The sequence below is a fragment of the Brienomyrus brachyistius genome, unplaced genomic scaffold, assembly GCF_023856365.1.
Source record: "Brienomyrus brachyistius isolate T26 unplaced genomic scaffold, BBRACH_0.4 scaffold33, whole genome shotgun sequence".
NCBI lineage: Eukaryota > Metazoa > Chordata > Actinopteri > Osteoglossiformes > Mormyridae > Brienomyrus > Brienomyrus brachyistius.
The window spans coordinates 1259146-1280031 of record NW_026042308.1 but is presented as its reverse complement, the minus strand read 5'-3'; the positions used below and the strand labels follow the sequence as shown (position 1 = coordinate 1280031).

Genomic DNA, 20886 nt, shown 5'->3' with positions numbered 1-20886 from the left:
AGCAGTTGTTAGAAGACGTAAAACCCATCCTGAACATCCGATGCCCTGTATAGTGCACTCTATGCAGGATTTTGTATTGTATTAACTGTATACTGGGATTTCTAATCAGCGTAAAGGTTTTTAAACGTATCTTAGACCAGAAATTGTGGTCCCAGCTGACTGATAGATCTGCCTCCCATTTTTCAATGGGAAGGGATATTGATTCATCCATTTTAGAAAGTGTCCTGTATATTTTAGACAGTAATTTAGGGGTTTTTAGATTAAGGAATTCTGCCACACTTGGTGGTATTTGTAATTTTATTTGATTAAACCCTAATTTCTTTTTTACTATAGATTTAACTTTTAATAGTATAGCTTTCCCTAAGAGAAGTATAGAAACTTCAGCTAAACCCACCAAACTGAGAGACCCTCTCACATGGTAGAACAAGGGAATTATGACCGCCCCCTAAAGTGATCTGATTGGCTGGGGACTTGAGAACCAAGGTCAGCAATGTCCCTAAAATTAACCATTGACCGAAATTGGTCAGTCTTCAGAGACAAGCCATCACCTGGGTTGGATACTTAAGGAAGGGTCTCAGAAGAAGTCGGGGAGTCACTCTGTAATCAGAGCTCCCACAGAGAACTGTGTGAAAGTCCATCTGTAGTCAGATACTTTCCGCAGAACTTTGGGCACTCTCAGCTGAGGAATGTGATTGTTTAATATTGTATTTGTCCAAATGTATTTACAAGTATGTGGCCACATGTCAATAATTGTATATTGTAGTATGTTTAATAAATGTTGTTTTGATTACTTTATGACTGTCTGATTTGCTAACTTCTTTATAAACTTTCCAGATTGGACTTCTATCCTGATTAGGACTAAAGTGGTAAATACTATCTTGCAGCCTCTGGGTTAAATCCCCTTTATCCGGGTCCCAAACTCGACTGCCCAGGTTAAGTTAGGTGGATACGAAAACTACACCTCTGGAGTTCGCACAAGCTCAGTTATGGGCCGACGTAACCTCTGAGGTCAACACATGCTGATGAAAGGTACCGGTCTACCCTCTGAGGGGCGTACACACTATGTTCCTAGGCACCGGGCATAGTCCCTGAGACGCTCACATGGTAAGACAATGGGCGGCATCGGCGGAGTCCCTGAGACGAGCCCAAAGTAAACCTCGTACAAACTACCGCTACGAAAAGTGCGCCTTCACAGCTGCTGAGGTTGACACATGTTATGATATGGGCTGCCCCCGGCTGAGCCTCTGAGGTGGACGTACGTGTGGTTTGGGTAAACATTGGCTTAATCTCTGAGGCACCCACAAGCTCAGTGATTGGCAGACACTGAGCCTTTGGGGAATTATATAGGTCGAGGGACCCGAATAATCAGAGGCTGACATTGTCTTAAATGGTGGCGATTTCCGTACCTTTAGGACAAACCCTGTGGAACAAGCTGAGGCGAATCTGGCGGACTCCTAAGGTCTTTAATAAAATGGAGTCAGATATGTGAATAAAAGAATACTTTATATATTAAAAAAGGGTAAGTAATTCCCAGGAGTGCTCAGAAGGACCAACACGCATTCATAGCCTTCGGCTGCGCCCTTGGACCAGTGGACAGCTCCCTACATAGAAAACAACAGAGGATGGATATACATTCAAGTCGGTGTGGTTGTCCTTTGTGGATTCCAGTTTAAACAATTTCCAGTCATCAAAACACCCCTGTAGTCTGGTCATGGCTCCTTAGGGCCAGACTCTGATGGTCTGTACAGTGGGCTTTGTTCTGGCAGTGAGGGGTTTGTATGCAGGGGTCAGGGACAAAGAGATGTGATCAGACTGACTGGTGTGGGGGGAGGGGGGCGCTTTGTAAGCGTTTGCTATGTTGCACATGATCCGACGTGTTATTTCCTCTGGTTGGAAAACCAACAAACTGGCAGAATTTGGGTAGCTTGGTGTGATTAAAATCCCCCGCAATGATCAATGCAGCGTCTGGGTGGTTGTTTTGCAGTACGCTTGAAGCATCATGCAGCTTAGGGAGTGCTAGCTTGGCATTAGCTTGAGGGGGGATGCAGACGGCGGTGAGAAACACTGATGAATTCCCTCGGTAGATAAAACGTTCTGCTCTTCAGCATAATAAATTCCAGGTCTGGTGAACAGTATTGTTCTGTAATGTTCGTGGACGTACACCAAGAGTTACTCACATAGATGCACACGCCGCCGCCTTTGTCTTTTCTGGATTGAGCAGTGCGATCCACCCAGTAAACAGTCTGGTCAGCTAACTTTATAGGCGAGTCGGGGATGTCAGCATTCAGGCAGGTATCCGTGAAAACTGAAGTGCAACTGTTCAGCTTTTGTGACAAAATCTTCAGCCTCAACTCATCTATCTTTTTAGCTATATACTGAGTATTCACAGGCTGGGTAGAGGAGCTTTGTTCGGGGAGCTCTTTAGCCTAGCATGAATGCCGGCTCTCTTACCCCATGTCTGCTTTCTCTCCCATGTCCGCCTGTGCCATCTCTTTGTCCAGGTGGTGATCCAGGCAGGCACCCATGTACAGAGTATCTCCTCCTGGATGTTGGGAGGTGGAGCCGGGATAAAACCTTTTAAACCGGTATTCCGAATTTCCTGCGGACTGTATGTTGCATGACCCTGTCGTAACTGCAAACCGTGGCTCACTGTGACTAAAAGTAAACAAAAATTCACAAAATAAATGAAAAAGTGGCATCTACACGGGGGCCCCGGGCCACTGCATCTGCGAACGCCACCATGATAGTGTGTGTGTGTTTGTCCCCCCTTGAAGGTCAAGTAAGTTTTATTTAAATTTTGCACAACATTTTTGTCTCTACACAATCACGTTTACAATTCTCCTCTGCTCTCTGTATCAGTCATGGCGGAGTTCCGCCCCATGCACACACACAGACACGTGCGCGCACACACAGGTGAGCACACTCCCACCAGCGGACAGAGAGCACACGTTGGAAAATATGTCGCATCAACCATTTGAAAAGCAGACAAAAATATATGTTTTTTTATTATTGTTAGGTTGAAGAAACAGTTGTTAATCATTTCTGTATGATCAGCAATGAGTATAAATATATATGTATACGTTATTTCTTATCTTCTAGCCACATACTCTTAGCTATTGTACTCTAAGTAGGTGGGTAACAGCTGCCTACTTAGATAAGAATCTCACTTCCCTCTCTTGCGCCCCCCACTGACTATAAATAAAGAAGCCAAGGGGAACCACCCTTTGTAACACATTCTGCTGTAGTTTGCAATGCAGAGAGTGTGGGTACCCTTGCAAGTAAAACTGTAACCTGTGTGTGTCTCGTAAATGTGGAGTTGGGGTGGAAACGCCGGGCGCTTTCCCCAACATAGAATTTGGTCCTTCGAGCCGGATCCGAGGATCCCCGAAGACGTCTCCAGTACGCCGAGAGAAGCAACACCGAAGTCTGTCGACAGCCACTCGAAGTCGGGTGCAAGAAAGACCTGTGATGTGAATTCGTCATCAGGCCGGTGGTTAGAACTGCGCTCGACGTCTGGTGATGTCTGAAGGACCTCGGTGACGGATCAGAGAGCACACTATACAGGTGAGAGATATGGCACCTAAGTGAGTAGGTGGCCAAGACATGCATGTGGTTGAGGTTAGCCGAAATTAACCGGGAGAGAAAGTAGGCGTTGTTGGAAATATATACAGTGTTGTATGTGGATGTGTTTTTATAGGTTTTAGATTAACCTACACGATCCACCCTAAAAGCAACAACATACTGGTGACTGAAGGATAAAGGACAGGTTTCATCCCTGAAAACTAACACCGCTGCTCTAATAGTGAGCAGTAGAAGGCCGTGTTAGTGTCCTCCTGAGGTCTCATGCCAGAGACTTGTTTTTAGGATTTTTTATTTTTGTAGTGTATCCATTAAAAGGTAACAATGGGGAAGAATCAAAGTAAACAAATGGAACTAGAGGGAAATGAGAAGTTTATGGAAGGATATAAGCCAGGATCAGGACAAATAAGTAGTCAGAGATGGAGGAAAAAACATGGGTTTGAAGGAAAACTCCACACTCCAGATATATTAAAATTACAGGGAAACTTAAAACTGGAGATGTTACAGACAACCAATAAGAAAGAAGGTAAAGACAGAAAAAAAGAATATGTTTTTTCTGATGCATGGTTAGAACAGAGTAAATTAAGAGATAATAAAAGACAGTTGTATATTTAGGGCATAACCTTTCACAAAAAGGTCGCTCGCTGCTAGAGACAAGGAAACAGGCTATACAGGAAGCACCTAAACCACAGACTAAACAACAGATGATGTCCTTTTTAGGGCTTTGCAATTATTGTAGAGAATGGTTACCAGATTATGCTTTTCTAGTTCAACCTTTGCAAAATTTAATATACGGGAAGGAGATGACTCTAAAGGACAAAATACAATGGACTAAGGACGGAGAAAATGCTTTTACAAATTTAAAAAGAATGTTGCAAACCAATGTGACCCTTGCTCTACCAGATTATCAACAACCATTCACCCTATGTGTAGATGCTAATCAAGGTTATATGAAAGCAGTATTAACACAGCCATTCGGAGCAAAAGAGAGACCGTTAGCATTCTATTCAAAACGATTAGATGCAGTAGCAGCTGGCTTTCCACAGTGTTTACAGGCATGTGCAGCTGCTGCAGAAGCAGTAAAGGTGTCAGCAGAATTGGTACTTTGTTCATCATACTTAAAGTTCCTCATTCTGTGTCTCTAATCTTATTGCAGACACCGCTTCCGTTCCTAACACATGCAAGACATCTCACCTTAGTGTCACTTTTGCTCTCACAACCTAACATTGAACTTCAGCGGTGTGGCCTATTGAACCCTAGCACGCTCCTCCCCACCGCAGAGGATGGGGAGCCACATTCTTGCAAAGCAACAATAGAAGAACAAACAAAACCAAGAGCAGATATTCTGCAAACTTTCATACCAGGATCAGAAGTTGTTTATGTAGATGGCTCAGCATCAAAAAATGATATGGGAAAAAATAAAGTTGGGTATGCTGTAGTTACATCTACTGAAGTGTTAGAAGCCAATGCACTCCCTTCTACTTGTTCAGCACAAGCGGCTGAACTCTATGCTGTGATGAGGGCATGTGAACTGTTCAAGAACAAGTCACTTACTATCTACACTGATAGTCAATATGTGTTTGGAGCTGTTCATCACCATGCAAGAGTGTGGAAAAATAGAGGTTTTAAAACATCGCAGGGAACGTCTCTAACTCACACAAACTTACTACTTAGATTATTAGATGTTGTACAATTACCGACTCGCCTTGCACTGTGCAAATGTAAAGCACACCAAACCGATGCTTCAACAATAGCTAAAGGAAACAACTTTGCAGATAAAACTGCCAAAGAAGCGGCACTGAAACAGCCCACCTTATCGGTGGCAGACATTCTTTTCATAGATAGTGATGTGCTGTGTGATGCACAGATTCATGCTCCTAAAACAGAAATACAGAGTTGGATCAAGAGAGGAGCAATACAGCAAAGGAAAGTTTACTATATGAATGACAAGCCCATCCTACCAAAAAACTTATACAAAACAGCTGCCTTAGTGAGCCATGGAAATACTCATGTCTCAACAGGAGGGATGGTACATATTATCCAGCAATACTTTTATGTTATAAATTTTTCTGATTATGCAAAGCAATTTTGTAGAACATGCTTAATTTGCTGTAAACATAATGCACAGGGTAACATGAGACCAAAACGTGGCCAGTTCCCTGTAGCTGAGTACCCGTTTCAAGTTGTACATATGGATTTTATTGAATTATCTTGGTCACAAGGGAAGAAGTACTGTCTAGTCATTATAGACACCTTTTCTAAGTGGGTAGAAATATACCCTGTAAAGCACTGTGATGCAATGACCGTTGCAAAATGTTTGGTAGGCCATTATTTCCCTACCTATGGCATACCTCATATTATAAGATCGGACAATGGGACTCATTTTGTAAATCAGACCATGTCCCTTTGTTCACAAGCACTCGGTTTTACGCTTAAGAATCATTGTGCTTATCACCCTCAGAGTGCAGGCTTAGTGGAGAGAACTAACGGCACTATTAAAACAAGGCTCAGAAAAACAATGGAAGAGACAAAAAGGCCGTGGCCAGAATGTTTGTCTCTAGTAAAATTATGGATGAGAATAACTCCCACTCAAGAGTATATCAAGAGGCTCTAGAAATGTTCTTCCAGAAGCCCAGGAAGATACACTGCAGTGACAAAAGCTGCACACTTTGTGGGTAACTGTCATAAAAAGAAACGTTCTGATGTTTAGTTCAGGGGCGGCATGGTGGTGCAGTGGTTAGCACTGTCGCCTCACACCTCTGGGACCCGGGTTTGAGTCTCCGCCTGGGTCACATGTGTGCGGAGTTTGCATGTTCTCCCCATGTCGTCGTGGGGTTTCCTCCGGGTACTCCGGTTTCCCCCCACGGTCCAAAAACATGCTGAGGCTAATTGGAGTTGCTAAATTGCCCGTAGTTGTGCATGTGTGAGTGAATGGTGTGTGAGTGTGCCCTGCGATGGGCTGGCCCCCCATCCTGGGTTGTTCCCTGCCTCGTGCCCATTGCTTCCGGGATAGGCTCCGGACCCCCCGCGACCCATTAGGATGTGCGGTTTGGACAATGGATGGATGGATGGATGTTTAGTTCAGTTGTTATATTGACTGTTGTCATTAAAAGACTGTTGTCATTAAAAGAACACCATGAATTCTGTTGGTGTCCATCTGCCCCCCCCCCCCCCAACTCTGTATGTTATTTTAGTTTGACTTGTACAGATGAGGAGGCAGACATTCTTTCTGTGACGCAAAAAAGTGTGACAAAACACAACAATGTAACTATCTATCTATATATTATGTATGTTAATACCTATGAAAACAATAATAATAAAATGAATCAGCAGTCCTCCTGACCTTTTCAGCTAGTTTTTTATACATGCTCTGTATGTAGCAGTAGACATTCCTCCTCCCCCACTAACATGTCAGGACCAGTTCGTACCAACCCTGATGTCACCACCCATTCAAGATCCCACGGCTGTTACACACTGAGTACTACTTCAGTACAAAAGACAAATAGCCAATTGGTACACAGCAGTTAGCTCACATAAAAACATAAGAAATTATGTATTAACATTTTTACCTCATGGAAACTGTGCAAGTAAAATATGTAAATGACAAAGTAAGTGTGTCCATGTAAATATTCAATCATTTATTTAAGGCTAATGCAGAAGTCTTGTGGAGCCCATACCTTGATGAGTCACACCTGCTTGGGAGGCACAATATTACACAATTTTAGCCAAAAGGTTTTAACCCTTTGAAGCCTGTCCATTTTGAGTGTTTTTTATCCCTTTGATTTCAGGCATATTACATGGCATGTATATGAGTTACCCACATATGCTGTATATGTTTGTTTTCTGGACATTCTGGGCTGCTCAGATCTCTCAGTTTATTAAGGCACAAGTAAATTTACTGGTTTGCACAGGGAAGCTTGGCCATATTTGTAGATGACTTTTGCGCATTTTTTGAATCCCATTTGGAGCATGACATAAGGAGAGGTAGGAAGACATACATCATGTACCATGGTACCACCCTAAGAGCTGCATTACATATTCCAAAGCACAGAATTCGGCTGTCCAGAGATGACTTGCTTGGACCTGGAGTCTATGTCAGTCAGAACTTTCAGAAGACCAAAGCCTACGCAATATATCTACCCTCCAATGAGCGGAAAGCTGTACTCAAGCTGAGGGTAAAGTAAAGAAGGTAAAGACGATACACTACCAGGGACACCCCCTCCAAAATACATCCCTACTTAAAATATAATGTCCCCCCTCTCTTTTATTATTAGTAAGAGAAGATTATAAAGAACTACACAAAGATTATCCCTCATCCTCAAATACTGACCTTACAGGATGTTCTCTGTTTGTAACCAACATGGAACAGTTGTGGTTGTTCAAGAAGTTCTTCCCTGTGGGTGGTGTATTTATTGATGTCAGGCTGTTTTGCTTGACAGGTTGACATCCCATTCTAAATTATTAGGCATCGATATTGAGGCCCCCCCTCACCCCCCTTTGGAGATATAACTGCTGCCACTCATCAAGGAAGATTTTGGAGGGTGTCTGTGCAAATAAGCCCATTAATCTGCAAGAGAATTTACAAGGTCCGGCACTGATGTTGGATATGAAGGCCTGACTCGTAATCCCCATTCTGGTTCATCCCAAAGGAGTGTGCTGGGGTTGACGTCAGAGCTTTGTCTGGGCCAGTCTATTTGTTCTACGCCAAACTCACTCAATCATGTTTTTATGTCATGCTGGAACAGAAAAGGGCATTCCCCAACGTAGGCCTGTCAAAAACATATGGTGAAGCATTAAGAGTTCCCTTCACTGGAACTAAGGGGCCTATGCCAACCCCTGATAAACACCCTCATACCATTATCTCTCACCCACCAAACTGTACAGCTGGCATAATGCAGTCAGGCAGGTAACGTTCTCCTGCCATCTGCCTAATCCAGATGCATCCATCAAATTGCCATACAGAGAAGCATGAATTGTCACTCCACAGAATGCTTCCACTGCTCCAGAGTCCATTGGCAGAGTGCTGTACCCCACTCCCTCCAAAGCTGGGTACTGTGCCTGGTGATCCATTGGCAGATTTTGGTATGGGTGACATGAGCAGCCACCCTGGGCAGCATCTTGATTGGGACAGCACAGGGTGCCCACCTAACCCTCTCTGCGTGAAACAGGCATGGCATGAGGTAGCAGTGAGTGTGTCCTTATTTTCTAGCCTTACCAGATCATCCACACAGTACCAAAAGCAGTATAATGATGTCAGAAGGTGAGGAAAACAGAAGCTCGCTGCTGAATGAGAGCAGCAGCTGGCAATGTGGACTTAATCATGCTTGGTGTTTTTAATTTTAGGTCTGCAGCTTGTAAAATGTAAATAAAAGTGCAATCTTTGTTCAAACAAAGCACAACCTACAGTTTAAGGTGTTTTAAATTCTACCAATAAAAAACAATAGGGCTGTTATTTTTCTACATCTCACAATTTCAGCTCTTCTGCCAGCTGACCCTCCTTGCCCGTGCTGCTACCAGTGTCCACTCCATTGTTGCCATCAGTGCATGCAGTTCAGCATCATGCCTCCTAAAGTCCTCTAATGTGTCCTCATCAATGTCCAACAGAAATCCGTCACACATGGCAATGTTATGCAACATACAACATGCCACAAATAATGCCATGACCCTCTGATGGCTGTATTGTAATGGTCCACCTCACTTAACTAAATATGTGAAAAGCATATTCAGCAATCCAAATGTCCTTTCAATTACAGTATGTGCTTAATTGTGGTAATGATTGATTTTTTTATTATATGGTTTGTTACTTAATATATGAATATTTTTCTTTTGATGTTTCATTAAACAGTATGAAAGAAGCAGTTGTATTCTATAATAAATTGCATATAAATGAAATAAAAGAACAAAATACCATTAGTGCACTTCCAGCACGTATCTGTGTCAATTACAAGCATCATGCACCCGCACATTTATAAAACGCGCCGCCTAAATACCGTGTAACAATGTGCCACTGACTTTGGACGTGATTTCTGTTGCCTCAAGTCTCCCCCATGGTTGCATGAGTGTGGAGTCTGCATGTTCTCCCCATGTCATCGTAGGGTTTCCTCCAAGTACTCTGGTTTCCCCCCCACAGTCCAAAAACACGATGAGGTTAATTGGAGTTACCATATTGTGGTGTGTTGGTGTGCTTGCGTGTGTGTGAATGGTGTGTGAGTATCAATTAATTGATAGTTTAGGTTACAGAAAGTTAGGTCGAGCTGTTATATGATTGTGCCTTACTGAATGAATGTAGGTCTATATCATAAGAACATTACATAGCAGTAAAATATTATGGGTAGTGTAGGATCACACATGCACATATCACAAAGCTTAAATTCCAGGTGGCCTGAGACAAGGCCTACCCTGGTACGAGAAGGCACACATTGGCCTAGGCCTCAAAAGGGGGGTTCGTGACCCCACACACACAGATAACAAGGGAGGCCAGCACTCCAACTTTTATTGCCCAAAGTTTTAACGACCTACAGATAGCAGAGTGGATCCCCAGGGACAGGGGCCCCTCGACTTTGCACACAACCCCATCCCCCGACATCCTTGCCTTACATACCACTCACCCAGCACCCCACAGAAAGTTTCTTTTGTAAGGACATAAAACTTATAGGTCCTGCAGGCCCCAACTCTGATCAGCCTGCATCAGTCTATTTCAGAACTCCAAGAAAAGGATCCACTGGCCCAGACAAGATTGGACTCCACGCATCAAACCATCCCTTTTAAGGAAGGCAAAGCCCTGCCGGCTCCTGAGAATAACTGGAGCAATACAGAAAAAGCAAGACCTTTCACCCCCTGGAGTGGCCAGAGTTCCACAGTCAATCCACAGAACAACAGCTGTCAGTCCCCAGACACAGACACCTTTTCCACTAGAAATAGGATAACTCACCACACATAGATGTTAGGGACAAATACACACATGTTTGGTCTCGTTTGAATAGGCATGAGACGGCGAGTGTTATACACTCAGATTTAAGGCAGGATAGTTTTCCCTAAGAGAACTACAGAAACTTCGGCTAAACCCACCAAACTGAGAGAGCCTCTCACATGGCAGAACAAGGGAATTACGACCACCCCCTAAAGTGATCTGATTGGCTGGGGACTTGAGAACCAAGGCCAGCAATGGCCCTAAAATTAACTATTGACCGAAATTGGTCAGTCTTCAGAGACATGCCATCACCTGGTTTGGATACTTAAGGAAGGGCCTCAGAAGAAGTCGGGGAGTCACTCTGTAATCAGAGCTCCCACAGAGAACTGCGTGAAAGTCCATCTGTAGTCAGATACTTTCCGCAGAACTTTGTGCACTCTCAGCTGAGGAATGTGATTGTTTAATATTGTATTTGTCCAAATGTATTTACAAGTATGTGGCCACATGTCAATAATTATATATTGTAATATGTTTAATAAATGTTGTCTTGATTACTTCATGACTGTCTGATTTGCTAACTTCTTTATAAACTTTCCAGATTGGGCTTCTATCCTGATTAGGACTAAAGTGGTAAATACTATCTTGCAGCCTCTGGGTTAAATCCCCTTTATCCGGGTCCCAAACTCGACTGCCCAAGTTAAGTTAGGTGGATAACAAAACCGCACCTCTGGAGTTCGCACACGCTCAGTTACGGGCCGACTTAACCTCTGAGGTCAACACATGCTGATGAAAGGTACCGGTCTACCCTCTGAGGGGCGTACACACTATGTTCCTAGGCACCGGGCATAGTCCCTGAGACGCTCACATGGTAAGACAATGGGCGGCATCGGCGGAGTCCCTGAGACGAGCCCAAAGTAAAACCTCGTACAAACTACTGCAACAAAAGGTGCGCCGTCACAGCCGCTGAGGTTGACACATGTTATGATATGGGCTGCCCCCGGCTGAGCCTCTGAGGTGAACGTACGTGTGGTTCGGGTAAACATCGGCTTAATCTCCGAGGCACCCACATGCTCAGTAATTGGCAGACACTGGGCCTTTGGGGAATTATATAGGTCGAGGGACCCGAATAATCAGAGGCTGACATTGTCTTAAATGGTGGCGATTTCCGTGCATCTAAGACAAACCCTGTGGAACAAGCCCACGGATCGCCCTGTCGGCCGAGGCGAATCTGGTGCACTCCTTCGTCAGGGGTAAAATAGAGTTGGTAATCTAAAGGAGAGTCTCGAAGTAATCCGAACAACATAAACGTCATGACTACAATATACTGAAATAAGGTCATTAATAAAATGGAGTCAGATATGTGTCTAAAAGAATATCTTGTATATTAAAAAGGGTAAGTAATTCCCAGGAGCGCTTGGAAGGACCAACACGCATTCACAGCCTTCGGCTGCGCCATTGGATTCCGCCATTGGGCCAGTGGGCGGCTCCCTACAATTTGGTGACCCCGACGTGATCTCACGAGAGCTGAACCAGCCAGACGAGCGACGTCCTTCTAGCGCCGCTTTCAAGCGTCCCCAAGACAGCCCCCGAAGGATAGAAGATGAGGTTTGGTGCATCCCTTCTCTCTCTGCAGGATTGGTGAGTAAAGTGGTTTTTGTTTATAGGTGAAAAGTTGAGGGCAAGTGAGCGACAGGTAGTGTAAAACAGGAATAGATTGGAGACAGTAGGAATCTAGTGGTGGAGAAAAGTAAGTAAATAAACATGGATAAGCAGGGATATGTTAGTGGAGAGGCTGATGAGGAGCTGATGGGAGCACTTTCAGTGTGCCTTAAAGATACTCTGGTTCGCCTGCATGGTAAAGGCTTAGGGCTGAGTTGGGATAAGAGCCAAATCTTATATTGGTATAATAGCGAAGGGCGGAAGCTGGGATCCAAGTCTAAGTATCGAGACCTTCTTGCTGCAATTGTGTATTTGCTCCGCCGTAATGATCTTGCTGCACTAGCAGAGAAAGAGCGGACCTTAGAGGTAATACGCAGCTTGGAAACTTCACGATCAGAGGAGTTAAAAAGACTCCGTGCACAGGTTGATAGCTTTGCATATGAAAAGCAGGGCTGGGCACGTCAGGGTGAAATATGGGAAACCCAAATAGATAAGTTGGAAGATAAACTCCGGCGGAAACATAATTATACATCCGCATTAGAGGATTATTGCGGTAATGCCGGGTTCCCAGTGGCTGCCATTCGGCAGGCAGCAACCGAGTCTAGAGACTCCAACCCACATTACGATAGTGAGGATGAGGTATTGCTGCATTAACTAATAAAACTCGTGATATGTCTGTAGAAGAAGTCCGTAGCCAAACTTCTATGGGGATTGCCAGTCAGAGGGGGAATCCAGTGAGATCTCCAAGTCCCTCTAGTGATACTCAATATCGGCCCCATAGACCTGGACAGCCGAAAAGCCGGAGTCCCATAAGGACTCGAATAAGGACAGGCACTCTCCCCGAAAATCCGTCAGAGTAGCGGTTCTCAAAACAATGACGGATGCAGACAACGATGTTATGGTGATCAGTCGTCCCTTAACATGTGACGAGTGTGCAAGACACAGAGAGGTGATCAGCAAGATGCCCAGACAAGGCCCGTTTCAGCCATACTGGGACAAGCTCATGCTACAGGCTTCAGTGTATGATGTAGAAGCCCGAGATGTGTGGCAAATAGTCTTGCTTACGATCCCCGAAGAGCTGCGGCCCAAAATGACTGCAGAGCTAAAGTCAGGGGATATTATAATAAAATAGAATGGGGATGCTGAGGAAGATGTGTTTAGCCGACTCAGGGACGCGCTGCTTCACCTGAGGGGACCCACACATATAGTGTGGCATAAAATATTTGATATTAAGCAGGCTACTAAAGAGCCATTTGAAGCTTATGCGGAGCGCATGTGGGTGTCCTTTAAGGAACACTCGGGGATGGAGGAAGCGCACCGCGATCAGGAAGTGTTAATACACCTCCTGAAGAATAATGCAGGCCCTCACATTCAACAAGCAATGATCCTTGGTGTGGATCTACCAGAAAATATGTATAAGGCATTGGTGGATTGGGCTGGCAAAATAGAAAACCGGATGAAATTGAGCAAAACTCGGACGATAGCCGCAACTCAGTGGATAACCGAAGGGAATAGCCCAGATCCACAGAAATCCCTAGAATGGTGTAAACTTTGTTCAAAAGGCAAGCCATAATACAGAGGACTGCTATAAAGTGAGGAAGAGAAGGCAAATATGTTGTATCCAAAGCATAACGAAAACCCATAATCAAATTGTACCATGAATATACGCATGTATCAGCCTGTAAAACATTACAGCTTATACAGCGGTATTTCTGGTGCCCAGCAATGGGATCAGACGTGGACGCATGGTACAAGTCATGTCATGTGTGTGCCATAATTAACCAAGGAAAACCAGAGCGTACCGAATTACATAGAGCAGATCCACCATGGGGCCCCTGGGAGAAATTGCAAATGGATTTCATTGGCCCGCTACCCAGTGCCAAAGGGGGGTACCGGTATTGCTTGATCATAATTGATAAATTCTCAGAGTGGATAGAAGTCATACCCAGACGTAACAATACCGCAACCACAGTGGCACGGTGCTAGCAAACCAAATCATCCCATTATGGGGGACACCAATAAATTGAATCCAATCAGGGTACCCATTTCACAGGACAGGTAGTAAGAGAGATGTGCCGGATGCTAAACATCCAGCAGATGCTCCATGTCCCATGTCCCATACAGACCTCAGAGTTCTGGGATAGTCGAGCGAGTAAATCGCACAATCAAGGAAGGCATTGCAAAGCAGATAGCATAATGCCACAACCAATGGATTGATGCACTACCCACAGTCCTGATGGTGATACGAGCAACCCCTACAAAAGCAACAGGCATTAGTCTATATGAGCTCATGACCGGACGAGTGATGAGATTGCCAAATTGACCCAGATATATCTCCTGCAGATTTAGGACCCCGGATAGTGGCTAAGCAACAAGCAGTGTTGCTCCAACTGCAAGAACGCTTGAAAGTACTCCAAGCGTCAGCAGCCATCAAACAGCAACAATCAAACCGAGCTAATAATGTGCAGTTCAACCCAAATTCTGAGACCAAGTTCTCAGCAGGGGATATGATAATGGTATGGGTCTTAGTAAAAGAAAATTCCATGGACGCCAGACGTGAGACAGGTGTCTAACCAAACATTCCTCAAGCTGGGGCAGAGAGTCCACTTGAAGCACAGCTCAGAATGCGGAAGATGGGTGTGGAGACACATGGAGGGGCCATACACATCTCCTGAGACACAATTACAGGATCAGTTATATGGCCCCCCGGAGTAGCTCCGGAACCAAATTGTGCCACACAGATTTGCTGTAAGACAGGATCCACCTATCTTCCCTATTTAAATATAACTGGATACCTCAGCATCTCTTCAGGATCCCATAATCTCACAGCCTGGTATAAACTTAAGGATATACCAGACGCAACCCAGGGAAAGTTATATCCCATGCATAAACAGAATAACAATGGGCTAGACCCGAAGAAGTGTTATAACACCCGGGATCTAGAACCTGCAAAGTATTGGTGCACACACTCAATAACCCACAACACCACCAGTATACATTACACAGAGTTGTTCTTCAATCTAACTGCCCCTCCAGGGAAGATCAGCAAACCCAAGATTTTCATATGGACCAGCCGGAGAGAAGGGACTTACTGTGTGGGGCAGTGCCAAAGCAGCAGGATTGACTACACCAGCCCTCAGAACTGCTCATGGACAGCACATCACTGCTTCAATCTCACCACATGTGGGTACCATAAGCCCAACCGATGCCCTACGGTATATCCTGCTCCTCCCGGCGGACTTATCAAAGGCAACCTAAACAAAACTTTAATACATGATGTTAATTTGGTAATGGCTCATGTAACGTATAATATTTCAAATCTGTTACCTCTGTATCTAAAACATTGTAATGGCGAAGATAAGACATATACCTGGTTACAAACGCGACTCGAGGACTTAGTCTCTGATAAGAGCCGGCTTGCTATTCAAGTGTCGTATAAACGACCCAAACGAGATTTAGTTGCAGACATAACCGGACTGTTTGGGTCAGGGAATTCCATAATAAACAGTTACAGAATAGCAGGACAATCCCAGTATACAACCTGGGTGGCTAATCAAGTAGCCACCGGCTTCCAACATCTCTCAAATAGCAATGAGAATCTCATCAAAGCAGTAAAATCTGAAGCCCAAACCCTTCTAACAATTAGCGAGGCCCTCTTTAACCAGACACAATTCCTCGAGCGTGATATAGCCTGCCGCGCTTATGCGCAAGATCTGTTTACAGCAGCAAGACAGGAAATATTGGATCTACGTCTGAGAAAAACTCCAAGACATGCTCTTAAAGACCTGATTGGCAAACTTGAGTTAGAGAAATGGTTGAAATCAGATATAAGAGGAACTTTGAAATATTCTGAATTGCTAACCTCTTTAATGATGCATACGGGTACTGAATGTGTTGGTTGTATAGGATTCTTTGTAACCTTTTCTTTAAGTAATCCAGACCAGGTATGCCCAAATTTGACCACCATACCATCCCTGGGAACCATAGTAAAAGACCAGGTAATTAAGTGGGACCATCGTATGGGATGCATGACTCTGAAAGGGACTGAAACCTTAGTTAATACTCGTGCCTGTTGCCACGAGACCACGCATCATATCATTTGCACCTGCAACACTTCAGCCCTTTTCACATAACGACACAAAACGCATCAACATACACTCACTACATGGACACGCAGAAGCAGTTCAAGTCTCACATACACAATGGTGTGTTGTCAGTGAAATTGACTCATTCACCGATGGACGCCTTACCTGCCCTGCAAATCACACTTTCTGCCTGGAAGTAACCGAAGACTTCACCATGGGTCACATCAACATTTTGGGGAGAGTACCATTAGATGTTGATGTCTTCCCATGATGGGACGACACCTTTTATGTAGAAGGCACTCGAACCATGACCGAAACCATGGATTTAGTTCAGCAGGTCATTCTACAGATTGACTACCACCTCCATCAAGCGCAGGTGCCGGCCAGTTTAGCAAAGGAAACTGTACATATCCTGACCAGCGCATCCACACGGTTAGCGCAGTATATCTGCTCACGGTGGGACTGGATGTTTCGGATATGCGTTATCGCCAGTGGCTTTATCTTCATCATCATCAGACTCCGATTCTGCTACCTCCGACATCACATCCAGATTTTCAGAACATCTACCAAAAACGCCTTCATCCTTAGCCCTCTACAGGTACAATCTGTACAGAGGTTGGAGACTTCAGGGACCTAGGAAATGACCCCTCTGGGACAATGGTCTGCCCCAAGGGGCCAAGGGGGGAACTGTAAGGACATAAAACTTATAGGTCCTGCAGGCCCCAACTCTGATCAGCCTGCATCAGTCTATTTCAGAACTCCAAGAAAAGGATCCACTGGCCCAGACAAGATTGGACTCCACGCATCAAACCATCCCTTTTAAGGAAGGCAAAGCCCTGCCGGCTCCTGAGAATAACTGGAGCAATACAGAAAAAGCAAGACCTTTCACCCCCTGGAGTGGCCAGAGTTCCACAGTCAATCCACAGAACAACAGCTGTCAGTCCCCAGACACAGACACCTTTTCCACTAGAAATAGGATAACTCACCACACATAGATGTTAGGGACAAATACACACATGTTTGGTCTCGTTTGAATAGGCATGAGACGGCGAGTGTTATACACTCAGATTTAAGGCAGGATAGTTTTCCCTAAGAGAACTACAGAAACTTCGGCTAAACCCACCAAACTGAGAGAGCCTCTCACATGGCAGAACAAGGGAATTACGACCACCCCCTAAAGTGATCTGATTGGCTGGGGACTTGAGAACCAAGGCCAGCAATGGCCCTAAAATTAACTATTGACCGAAATTGGTCAGTCTTCAGAGACATGCCATCACCTGGTTTGGATACTTAAGGAAGGGCCTCAGAAGAAGTCGGGGAGTCACTCTGTAATCAGAGCTCCCACAGAGAACTGCGTGAAAGTCCATCTGTAGTCAGATACTTTCCGCAGAACTTTGTGCACTCTCAGCTGAGGAATGTGATTGTTTAATATTGTATTTGTCCAAATGTATTTACAAGTATGTGGCCACATGTCAATAATTATATATTGTAATATGTTTAATAAATGTTGTCTTGATTACTTCATGACTGTCTGATTTGCTAACTTCTTTATAAACTTTCCAGATTGGGCTTCTATCCTGATTAGGACTAAAGTGGTAAATACTATCTTGCAGCCTCTGGGTTAAATCCCCTTTATCCGGGTCCCAAACTCGACTGCCCAAGTTAAGTTAGGTGGATAACAAAACCGCACCTCTGGAGTTCGCACACGCTCAGTTACGGGCCGACTTAACCTCTGAGGTCAACACATGCTGATGAAAGGTACCGGTCTACCCTCTGAGGGGCGTACACACTATGTTCCTAGGCACCGGGCATAGTCCCTGAGACGCTCACATGGTAAGACAATGGGCGGCATCGGCGGAGTCCCTGAGACGAGCCCAAAGTAAAACCTCGTACAAACTACTGCAACAAAAGGTGCGCCGTCATAGCCGCTGAGGTTGACACATGTTATGATATGGGCTGCCCCCGGCTGAGCCTCTGAGGTGAACGTACGTGTGGTTCGGGTAAACATCGGCTTAATCTCCGAGGCACCCACATGCTCAGTAATTGGCAGACACTGGGCCTTTGGGGAATTATATAGGTCGAGGGACCCGAATAATCAGAGGCTGACATTGTCTTAAATGGTGGCGATTTCCGTGCATCTAAGACAAACCCTGTGGAACAAGCCCACGGATCGCCCTGTCGGCCGAGGCGAATCTGGTGCACTCCTTCGTCAGGGGTAAAATAGAGTTGGTAATCTAAAGGAGAGTCTCGAAGTAATCCGAACAACATAAACGTCATGACTACAATATACTGAAATAAGGTCATTAATAAAATGGAGTCAGATATGTGTCTAAAAGAATATCTTGTATATTAAAAAGGGTAAGTAATTCCCAGGAGCGCTTGGAAGGACCAACACGCATTCACAGCCTTCGGCTGCGCCATTGGATTCCGCCATTGGGCCAGTGGGCGGCTCCCTACACTTTTAAGTTTGGTTTTTCTATACCCTGTATAGTACGTTGCTTATGATCGCCAGTCTCAATATGCAAGTCATGTTTATGTGAGTGTCCTTAGACAGTCTTAGGTTTGTGTGCCACCCTTATAACCATGTTCACAGCGTGTCTATTATTTTACCCCTCGCATTTAAACACTTGTATAAATTTGAATAAATAAATAGGTATAACTACCACTGCATATATGTCATACCAGAATAATCTTGGAAATTGAATAGTCTAACCAGGGATCTTATTGTGCCCTAACTTTCAAAGATTCTTTTTCTTTGTCTGACAAACCTTCTCCCCCCCCCCTTTCTTTGCCACATTCCTCGGCAACCCTTATCTGATCTTTGTATTCTACCACGCCTATCTAAGGGTAAGATGCGCTATTGACATAAGAATATGTCATATAATGTCTATATAAAGGGTAATATCTGTTGAGGTACAACCTAAACCACCTGTACCATACACTGGTGTGAGTAATGAAACATAACATAATGACATAAGATAAGTAATCATTAATTAATCATTACAGATGGTATTCGATGTGAACTGCTAGGCTGGTACGGCATGTTTGGTATCAAACCGAAGGAAAATCACTCCAGTTTCCAAATCTGGTCAATGGTTACCACAAAAGTGGACATATCAAAAGTTACACCAGCCTAATGAAAATCATCATTACAAGAGAAATCAGTCTGGTTATAAATCCCAAAAGGACTGATACAGACCCCCTTCCGAAAGCCCGCCAAATGGATGGTCAGCCATTGGTCCAGGACTCGAATTCCTGGTCACTCCTATTCACGAACTTTACACTAAAAAACCTGGCACCTCAGAACAAAGCCAGGGCAGGAGCAGAGGAGAGCGGAGGAGAGGAAACAAAGACCATCAGCCCAGGAGAAGAGAAGCCCACAAGCAGCCCTCCTGAAGCCTATCAGTGAAGACCCAGCTGGACAAAGAACTGAAACTCAGCCCAAGCTTCACCAGGAGAAAGAATCAGAGGGACTCCACTCCAACAACCGCTGCAAACACCGCGCCTCCCTGAGAGCCATCACCCATCAGCTCATCAGCCCCAGCAACCAACTGCAAAGACCCCCCCTTTCCTGCATCCAAGTAAACCAACTTCCTTTCATTTCTAATAACCTAAACTGTCCTATTCACCTGCTATATTCCTTTAGGGTCGTATTTCCACAGACTGCTTGCTGTGCAGAACAGTTTTTTCCCTTTTTAGGTTAATCATTTTAAATCTGGTCATTGCATTTTCATGATTACATCGTTTGTGTCTATACCGTTATTTCATGTTTATTGTTTGTTAGGTGTAATGTCTGTCTTATGTTAGTTGTAGGAATAAATGCATGTCTTTTACACAACTTCAGCCTCCGTCATTGAGTGCTCACAATAGTCCCTGCCTCTGTGCGATCTGGCTACTATGCTCTGAAACCTCAAACTCGCCTGAAATATCGCGAGACTCTCTCTCATCGGCCGTGAGGGGAGCTTCGCTACCGATCGTTTACATTACCTGGTGACGCAGCTTGCTGGACGAGCCTTCTAACCCAGGTTATTAAGCGATACTGGTTATTAATGAATCCCATTTAAGTGTCACATTAACAGACTCACGGGGATTCGCAATTGAGTTTGGAGGAGCCGACCATTCGGTATAACAATTGGTTAATAATCAGCATTAAATAATAATTAATTAAAATTAATTAATTTCAAAACATATTGGTGGAGATATTAAAATTTACCTGAGCTAATAATTCCTACAGTATGAAGCATGTAGTGTAAGATTATATGTAATCATATATAAGGATAAAAATGAAAGGAATGCTTGATATTAACCATTACAAACTAACGTGAAATATACGTATTTTTACATCCAAATTCAGCTTTGTAGTGTTTCTGTGGGGGGTGGCACGGTGGGTAACACTGTCAGCTCATACAGTGGGGACCCGGGTTCAAGTCTCCCCCAGGATTCCATGTGTGTGGAGTGTGCATGCCCTCCCTGTGTCGTCATGGGCTTTCCTCTGGGTATTCCAGTTTCCCCGCACAATCATGCAGTGGTGAACTGGAGTCACCAAATTGTGCATTGTTGTAAATGGTGTATGAATGTGCCCCTTTATCCTTGTACAGGAGAAGCAGGAACAGACAATGGATAGAAAGTAGGTGGTGCCTCATTTTATTTGAG

The 20886-nt window shown here is 44.4% G+C and overlaps 2 protein-coding genes and 1 long non-coding RNA gene across 11 annotated transcripts in view; 2 read left to right on the top strand and 1 right to left on the bottom strand.

The window, feature by feature from the left end:
- The window catches only part of LOC125721517 (uncharacterized), a 137379-nt gene extending 119622 nt beyond the window's left edge, over positions 1-17757 (top strand). Inside the window, exon 2 of one of the 2 annotated variants that reach the window (XR_007385794.1) lies at positions 17446-17757. This is a non-coding gene — a long non-coding RNA (uncharacterized LOC125721517). Of the gene's footprint in view, positions 1-10736; positions 11049-17445 lie in introns of those variants that run through there. The other variant, XR_007385793.1, reaches the window with a different exon arrangement.
- LOC125721462 (NACHT, LRR and PYD domains-containing protein 12-like) overlaps positions 1-20886 on the top strand; it is a 360988-nt gene that overhangs the window by 198473 nt on the left and 141629 nt on the right. The window lies entirely within an intron of this gene.
- The window catches only part of LOC125721472 (NACHT, LRR and PYD domains-containing protein 12-like), a 114728-nt gene that overhangs the window by 30197 nt on the left and 63645 nt on the right, over positions 1-20886 (bottom strand). The window lies entirely within an intron of this gene.